Source organism: Mauremys mutica, chromosome 11, assembly GCF_020497125.1.
Source record: "Mauremys mutica isolate MM-2020 ecotype Southern chromosome 11, ASM2049712v1, whole genome shotgun sequence".
Taxonomy (NCBI): Eukaryota; Metazoa; Chordata; order Testudines; family Geoemydidae; genus Mauremys; species Mauremys mutica.
In genome coordinates this window covers 71,765,390-71,774,884 of record NC_059082.1, presented here as the reverse complement: position 1 = coordinate 71,774,884, position 9,495 = coordinate 71,765,390, and positions in this window count along the sequence as shown.

The window sequence follows — 9,495 nt, the reverse complement described above, 5'->3', positions numbered from 1 at the left end:
GGTGCGGCGGGCGCTGGTTGGTTGGGGCCCGGGCTGACGCCACGCGGTCCCCCGCGTACTGAGGCGCCGGAGTGGGTGTGGGAGGCCAGGGAGACTTCCCATTGGCTGCTCGTCAGGACGGGCCGGGCCCCAGGCAAGTCCGGGGCGAGCCCCGCCGCCTGAGTCATTGGCCCGCGGCCGAGGCTGAGCCTGGTGGGGACACGCGGGCGGCGCCGCTGATGGTACTTCGGGGGGGCGAGTTGCGGCGATGAGTACGGGACGGCGTGGGGGCTGGCAGAGCCTCCGCTGGCTCCATGCTGGACGCTGCAGCAATAGCCTGCTGGAGGAAAAGACAGCCACGTGGTGAACGCACCGGATCCGCAACTGGGTTCTTGTCCGGTCTCCCAGTCACTGTCTCGCTCTGCCTCCGTTTACCATTGTTACGATGGGCATCCTGCTACTTCCCTACTTTACGCCATCCATCTAGTGAGGGTAAATTACTGAGGCCACAGTTTTGAAAAGTTGACAGATTGTGGGTTGCTAAGCCTTTGATCTGTTTTTTCAGAAGTGCTAAATGGCTCATAACGCCCGAGGAAGTGGTAGGTGTTCAGTGCTAAAGCCTATGTTGAGATATTCCAAATAGAAAGACACTGTAACTTTGAAGTGATACTTCCCCTTTCTCCAGTCAATTTTGTGTTGACTGGTGACTTGTTCAGTGCATTTTCAGGCAGAATTTCAAGCATGCAACTACTTGCATTTCAGTGTGTATAGGCATCAGCTATCCACTCCCCATTGTCAGTTCAGGAATACCCATCACCCACTGCCTGGGGAAGCATTAAATATCTCTTCTTCAAGGTGGAAGCCTTAGGACCCAATTCAGAAAAGCACTTAAGACAATCCCATTCAGGAAAGCATTGGCTTCAGTGGGACATGCTTAAGTGCCCTTCCTGAATAGGGAGTCTCTCCTGAATCAATGCCTTAGGGCCTGATCCAAAGTTCATGAAAACTAAGTCTTTCCCCTGACTTCAGTGGGTTTCAGATCAGGTATTTCATACAGAATATTAAGATTTCTGAGGCAGTGGCTCTCAACCTTTCCACACTACTGTTCCCCTTTCAGGAGTCTGATTTGTGTTGTGTACCCCAAGTTTCATCTCACTTAAAAACTACTTGCTTCCAAAATTAGACATAAAAATACAAAATTGTCACAGCACACTAGTACTGAAACATTGCTTACTTTCTCCTTTTTACCATATAATTATAAAATAAATCAATTGGAATATGAATACTGTACTTACATTTCAGTGTATAGTATACAGAGCAGGATAAACAAATCACTATATGAAATTTTCGTTTGTACTGGCTTCACTAGTGCTTTTTATGTAGCCTGCTGTAAAACGAGGCAAATATATGGATGAGTTGATGTAACCCCCGGAAGACAACCGCATACCCCCAGGGATACACATACCTCTGGTTGAGAACCACTGTTTTAGGTCAATAATGTCATATTGTCAGACTAGTTAAAGAGTAATTGGTTAATGTCTGTATTATACTTTGAAGATGTAAACTGTTAAGGCGTATTCATTATTAAATGCATGAATATAAAAATACATACTAAGGATCTGAAGGATGTTTGTGAGGTACCATGCATCTGTAAGTGCAATGGCACAGGAAAGAGCAATGTTTGGTATTTCAGTGAGCTTTAAGTTGGCACCACAACACGGGCACAACATTCACAACCATTGCAGTGCATTATACCAGATACACAATTATTTGCCTCTTATTTTTAAGGAATACTGTTCAAGAGCAATTAGTCTTGTTATCTCTAATACTATGTATAAATAGATTTGTCAGTTCTATGACAAAGCCAGCAAACAAAAATTTATTTTGGCAAATTATTTAATTAACATTAAATGAAATTATGATGAGGATATAAAACTGAATGCACATACAATTGATTGGACATCCTGCTTATTATATTAATTCTGTGATGTGCAAGGATGGTGCTTCATAACTATATCCAAGTGATATAGATCGTATTTAATTCTTTTATGATTAAGCAAGATCAAGTTGAATAATTTCTGAGCCATTTAAATAAGTAGGTATCTCATGCAAAGAGAAATAGGATACAATATCCTTAAAATAATTGATTCAGAAGTCTCTAGAAAAAATCTTGTTAAATGAAATTCAGAAAATCAAAGAAATATCTCAGATATAATTAGCTGAAGTATTAAATGTTTTCATATTATTTGACTATTAAGTTCCAATTGCAGCTTTTGAATATTTATCCAAGACCAAAATTGCCACATTTCATCTGAATGTGTTGTCCAAAATTAAGTCTGCTATCATTTTCAAACAGCAATCTCAAGTCAGACTGTTTTTTACCATGGCCCTAATCTGGCTGCCATTGAAGTGAATGGCAAAACTCCCATTGACTTCATGGATGCAGGAACAGATCTAACACTCAGCAGCAAATTTTGCAGTTTGAACATAGGCTCTTTAAAATAGTGTTTCCTTGTATTTGTTGAAAACTGACTAGCCATTTATGCCTTAAAATGAGATTGTCTGTGGAAAAAAGTTTATCATATTAGGTAGCAGAGATATCTTAACATTTATGGTCCTTTCACAACATACACAATCTGTCCTCCTACGTTTGCTTATGTAGCTTGACAGGTGTGTACTGTTCACATTATTTTGTCCTTGAAATTGGAAACAGCTTCATATTTGAAGTGGCAAGAAGAGAAAGAGGGAATTTATCTGATTTGCAGAAGACCATGAATTTCAACCATAGGAAATGATCCTGCAAATGCACCATAAACAGTAGTCGCGTTGATTTTAATGGACCATTCTCTCTAGTGAGAACTTGAAGGACTGGGTACAGAGATTCTCAGTTTATACAGAAATAAAGCATGATAGCAAAGTCTTATATCCATAGAATTTCTCATTCTCCCATCTGGGAACAGGGACTAGCTATCCACTTTATTCTCTGAATATCCTTTCCATCTACAAACCCAAGAAGTATCATCTGAAAAACAACTACAACATTCAGTACATTCACAAGACTGTGGAACCCTGTTGGAGTTCATCTCTGAAGGGAGAAAACAATGTTGTACAATGATGGAGAATGAACAGTCCACACCCAAAGGGGGCCCCAAGGATCATCTATGACCCTTTTTTATCCTTCCCTGAATGCCCTCCAAAAACAAAGTTCTTCCAGAGATGTCATGTGTGTTACCCACTTACCAGTAGGAGGTGGCCAGCAATTCTGGACAGTGGTATTAAGCTGTCTTGTGGCTCCTTCCTATTGAACTTTAAGTTAGTTTCTCTTATATGTTGAATTATACCAAGCTAAATTTATCTCTGATTTAATAGAATATCAGGCTTGGAAAGGACCTCAGGAGGTCATCTAGTCCAACCCCCTGCTCAAAGCAGGAATAATCCCCAAACAGATTTTTGCCCCAGATTCCTAAATGGCCCCCTCAAGGATTGAGCTCACAACCTTGGGTGTAGCAGACCAATGCGCAAACCACTGAGCTATGCTTCCCCCCTGAGCTAGCCCTTCCCGCCCCTGAGTTAAGGGGAGATACACCACAGATGATTTTGGCCTATAAATGCTGTTATGACTTTAATAACATTACCACAATGTTAGCATTGACATTTGCGAGCAATTTGGGGAGGGAGAGAGGAGGAGGGAAGACCATACAAGAATATTTTCACTAAAATAATATTAAAATGATCTAACAGGGCAAAAATTTTAAACTTGGGTGCCTAATGGAAGATAAATGTACATTTAGATGCCCATCTTTAGGTGCTCATTTTAAAAAAAAATATTTACATCAATACTTAACACTTTTATTGATAAAGTATTTTACATTTTCAAAACAATGTACAAACATCAAATAATTAATCATTGCAAACCTCCTGTGGTTTTGTTGTACGTAAATATTATCCTCATTTTGCAGATGGTGAAACTGAGAAAGAGATTTTTATGCCTGAATACAGGTTCTTCTACCTGGCTCTATAACACAAGGTAAGAATGTACCTCTAATATGCATATTGTAAAGCAATTTCATTTTTAAAATATTTAAATATAAAATTAAAGACATTTTGTCACAGAACAAAAAATAACATTTGTTTACAGTAAACAGTGTAACTAATAAATGTTTGATAATACCTAGGTTCTGTGAAAGAACTTTAGTTCTGTTTGATTAATGTGTGAATTGCTAGATTTTTCAGAATGTGTTATGGAGTTTCAAGAAGTGTGTATGAACAACGATATGATTGTATCTGACTTCTGAATGAAGTCCAGAAGAATTGTTTGCTGTTATTAACCAAGCCAGGAATTCCTCTAGCAATATCTTATTTGACTGAGAATCACATTAGTCAAAGCTAACCAGGGTCATCCTTAAGTCATGCAATTCTGAGCTTATTAATTCAAGAGGAGAAAGTTTGCAGGATTGATCTAAGTAACATCCAAAAGTTCAGATGCTTGTTCAAAATATCACTTTTTTCTGGGACATAGACTCTCATGCTGTCCTGGTTTGGACTGGGATAGGAATAAGCACTTAGATATTATGATGATGAGGGCCATATAAATACCCTGAAGTCATCATGTCATTCATCTCAATATCTTTTTTGCCCAGCTAAAATCAAGAAGTGTAGAAACACATACACAACTTACCAAACTTTTTCACTCTGAAAGTAAGCTTGAGTTTGACTAAATCTCAGCTTTGTAGGATAGGTACAGGTTTCTTTTTTACAACTGGTTCCTCACTCCTTAATAGGATTGCTGGTGGTATTTTATGGAATGACTTCATTGCAACAAATGATAGGCCAGCTTTTCAAATTTCAGATCCAGATTTTGAATCCCAGCTCTGAAGATGACAGGTGTTTGCATCCAGGGTTTTGGCTTGACCCATGACAGGGGTAGAGGTAGCAATACTGAATCCTCCTAAAAGTCCAGCAGTTTTTGGATCTGGGGTTTTGTTTCCGGTTCTTCTTTAATTGTAACTGGATTTTGGCACAGAGATAATCATTCATCAGGCAGGTTGGGATATAATACCACCAACAGTAGTGAGCACTGCATGTCTGACTTCCAGAGTACTGTACAGTATATGGCAGTAAATTGGTTATGAGAACAAAAGTATTGTCCCATATTACAGAACTGTACTGTATCTTTCATTTTGACAGGCAAGGTCAATAAGATAGCAGAGAATCCTAACATAGAGAATATGAGAAATGGCAGATTCCATGCTCCATGAATGCAAGCATAGAGGGTGGCAGGGTGAAGGCAGAGAGGGAGTCTAAGTAATAGTCATATTCTTCCATTAATGTTATCCATATTTTTGTTTGGCATTTCAGTACTAAAATAACCCCACCTTCTAGATTCCAAGGCCTTAAGTGAGATAAATATTTATTAAATGCACGACTTGCAACTACAGTGGTTGTTTTGATGTTGAAGAGCACATAAATCTTCATTTTGAGTCACTAATATGCATCAATTGTTTATTGGCATGGAAACAATCAAAACCAAACAAAGATAATCTGCTGCCTTTGCTGACGATTTGTAATTAGATGATAAAAAGGCTTAAGCAAGTTCAATAGTTAAGCACTGGAGTTGTTTTATTAAGGACAGTTGAGAGGAAAAATATTTTTCTGCTCTTAAATGAGAGGTACAGGTGTTCATAGCACAATTGCTATACATTTCTCCACAGGATAAGTGTTCTCTGGGGAAGCAGAAATTACTATTTCAGTCAAAATGATTCTAAAACTTCTTGACCCTAAAGACTGTCTCAAAGTCTAACTTCTCTGCAGCCCACAGAATGGCTTCTTAATTTTTTATTTAACTTTGACATTTCTCCTGCCTTCAAAAGGGCTTTAGTCTCTTCAGATACAGCATTTGCATTCTGGCTGCTATCATTCTTTATCTTTGATACACAATTTAAAATATCTAGGACCAGAACTTTAATAATTTTTTTAAATGCTGTTGGACTCTAAAAAGAATTAGGATGGTTTTGTGGTTATGGTATTGGACTCAGATTCAGGAGCTGTGGCTGCAACTCCTCGCTCTTGCATTGATTCCCTGTGTGACCCTGGGCAAGTCACTAAAGGTAACATTTTCAAAATGACCATTTTCAAAGGTGACTTAGGCACTTAGAAGTCTAAGTCCAATTGACTTTCAATGAGATTTAGGTCCACATTTTTAAAGGTATTTAAGCATTGCTGAGCTCAGTACTGCAAGGCCTAAGTCCCATTTTCAAAAGTGATTTAGGTACTTATGGTGTGTCTACACTGCAGTTAAAAATCCATGCATGTCTCGTGCCAGTTGTCTCAGGGCTTACGGTGCTAGAAGCCCTGTGAGATCGGAGGGCCATCTGACCCGAATGTCCTTGAAGTTAAACAGCCCCTTAGCCTGAGCCCTGTGAGCCCAAGTCAGCTGGCATGGGCCAGCCACAGGTGTCTAATTACAGTGTAGACATACCCTTAGGAGGGGCAGGTTTTCACTACCCACCGGATCAGCGGGTAAGGATCGATCTACCAGGGATCGATTTATCGCATCTCATCTAGACATGGATAAATCGATCCCCAAACGCACTCCCCGTCAACTCCAGAACTCCAGCTCGCAAGAGGCGGAAGCAGAGTCGACAGGGGAACGGCAGCGGTCGCCTCGCCGCCATCCTCACGGCCAGGTAAGTCGACCTAAGATATGCCAACTTCAGCTACGCGAATAGTATAGCTGAAGTCGGCGTATCTTAGATCGACACCTCCTCTCTTCCCCCCGCTCCTCCCCAGCGTAGACCAGGACTCTGTGTTATTGAAAGTCAGGGTACTTAAGATCTTAAGTTCTAAGTCACTTTTGAAAATGGATTTAACCCTCTGTGGCAGGGCCAACTTCCTCCTGCCTCTGCTCAACCCTACGAACAGCTCATAGTCCTTGTTATTGGTAAAACACCTGGTGCAGTTTATTTACAATATTAATATCCACCATCCTTATTCACTATATAGCCTAACTCCTATAGTCCTAGGGAGCCCTCAGCTCCTGAGAGAAGCAGGGAAGAGAGAGGGTGAGCTCTCTCTCTCTCTCTCTTTCTCTCTCTGCTACTTCCTTTCCCACTTCCTTCCTGTGCCTTTTGTATACTCGGCCTAATGGCCTAATTAGCCTTAGTTCTCCTCAGCCCCTCAGTTAGGCACAGCTCTTCTTAATCAGGTCTGCTGTAGAGTAATTAAGTAGAGGTGCAGAGGGCTGGCTCAGCTGCTGTTGCCCAGCACTCTGTCACACCATCTAAGTCATTTAGGCCAGATTTTTAAAGGTATTTAGGCACCTAAAGATGTCACTAGGTGCCAAATAGGATTTTCAGAAGTGGCTAGGTGCCTAGGCCCTCTTGAAAATCCCTCTAGTCACCTATCTGCATATTTAGACACCTAAATACCTTTTAAAATTTGGCTTTTGACAATTTTACTCTTAGTCTCTCTGCCTCATTTCTCAATCTATAAAGTGGGGATAATATTCCTTCCTTTCTTCCACCTGGAATAGAGCAGCCCTACCTGAAGCTCCTGCAGTAGGCACCTCAGTTTTCCCTTCCAGATTCCGCAGTAACCGCACAACAACTCTCTTGCCTTAATGATGCCCTTCATTGGGGCCTGTTAATTACCAAAATGTAGATCAAATAATCCTCAACAAGAAGTCCCCACCATAGTCCATTTCCCACAGCCCACCAGTTAGGCACTGCTCTTCTTACACTAGAGCAGACCTTATTAAGAACCCTGCTCTTCTCTGCAGGCACTCACAGCAGCCTCACTGCTGGGAGTCCTTCCATACCATACTCTGATGTCTTCCACTACACCTATGCTCCTGTTTGCTCCTCTTCTGTACCTCTGCCAGGACAGACACTCCAGCTGTTCCAGCTAGAGAGGAACTCCAATCTTCTCAGCAGAAACCCCCACAGCCTCTCTTCTGGAAGATCATCCTCACAAGGGGAGCATCCCTCAGTCCCCCTGGCCTTCTCCCTGTTCCCCTCATTCCAACTCTCCAGTGTGGAGGTGTTCATGGGTTAGCCCTTAGGCTGTTCCCCTGCTTTCTGCCTTTTTTGACCCATGGCTTTGGCTCTCCAGATTAGATGTCAGCAAGGAACTCCCTCTGCTGCTCTCTGGCTTTCAGCCCTCTAGACTTGGCCCTCTGGCTCAGGGAAGTCAGCCAACAAGCCCCTCTTGCTGCTCTTTGGTCTTCAGCCTTCTCCCAGGAACCAGCCACAACTTCCTTCCAGGGCTTTCCACCGTCCCTCTGGTCTCTGGCAGCTCTCACTGTCTGTGCTCTAAAGGTAACCCTCTCTCACCAGGTGTCTCTCCCTTGATGGCCCAGATCCTTATTTTAAGCCCTGTTGGGAGGCAGCTGATGATCACTGGTGCACTGACCCTGCTTCCTCTTAGGGTACATCCACACAGGGAGTGGGAGCCCACGGCAGCGAGTCTGAGGGGCTAGATTGATAGACTCAAGCTCATGGGTCTGTGCAGACTGTGAAGCTTAGGATCCAAAGTCTATGGAGGTGGGGGCTTCAAAGCCTGAGCGCCAACCCGAGGCACAATGTCTATGTAGCTATTTTTAGAGCCATAGCCTGAGCCTGTTGACCCAGCCTGTGAGACTCATTGCCACGGGCTGCCACTAGCTATGAAGATGAACCCTTAAAGGGCCAGTGTCATCCTGTGACAAAACCCTTTGTCTGTCTTGCCTGTTTAAATTGTAAAGCCTCCTAGGCAGGGATTATCTCTTACTATATATTTGTACATCACCTAGCATAATGGGACCTGATCTCATTTAATGCCTTTAGGCACTACTCTAAAACAAATAATAATTATGTTCTTTAATATATGAATCTCTGAGAAGGTCCTACTTAGGCCAATGATAACTGCTAGAGGTTATGCATACAAAACGTCCTTCTCTCTTTGGTTTCTGATGACCCCAGTGACAGTTTATTATTAAGAATTAATGTAATCCAGACTATCTTTAGAATGTGATTAGCCAAACCAAAGCACGTACATAATTATCATGAGAAATTGATTTCTCCTGAGTTCAGTGTCAAGATTTACGGAGAGGAAAGCTTGATATTGAATCTTAATTTGTCCAAAGCAAGGAGAGACTATTAGAGTCATAAATGGCACAGAGTTTGGAAACGTATGGATAGAAAAAGAGTATTTTTCACAAAAAATGATTCAGGAATTTCTGTCAAGTGGACAGATTTTCAAAACTGCTTAGCACCCCAGCAGACATGGTTGCTGCTAAATGTTGAACGCTTTTGAAAAACTAGCCATTTCACTTCTCCCTGAAAGGGAGATGAATTTCTTTGGAAAATCTGGCCCTTTCTCTCTAAAACAGCCACACTGTTAGTCACAGTGCTTCAATGTGTTTCTTGGAAAGAAAAGCAGAAGTTTAGGTTATTATTGTATTGTAAAGATATATTTATTGCAAAGTTCTGCATGTTGCAGCCAGTAATCTCAGGAAGAAAAATACAAACAAAAAAATCT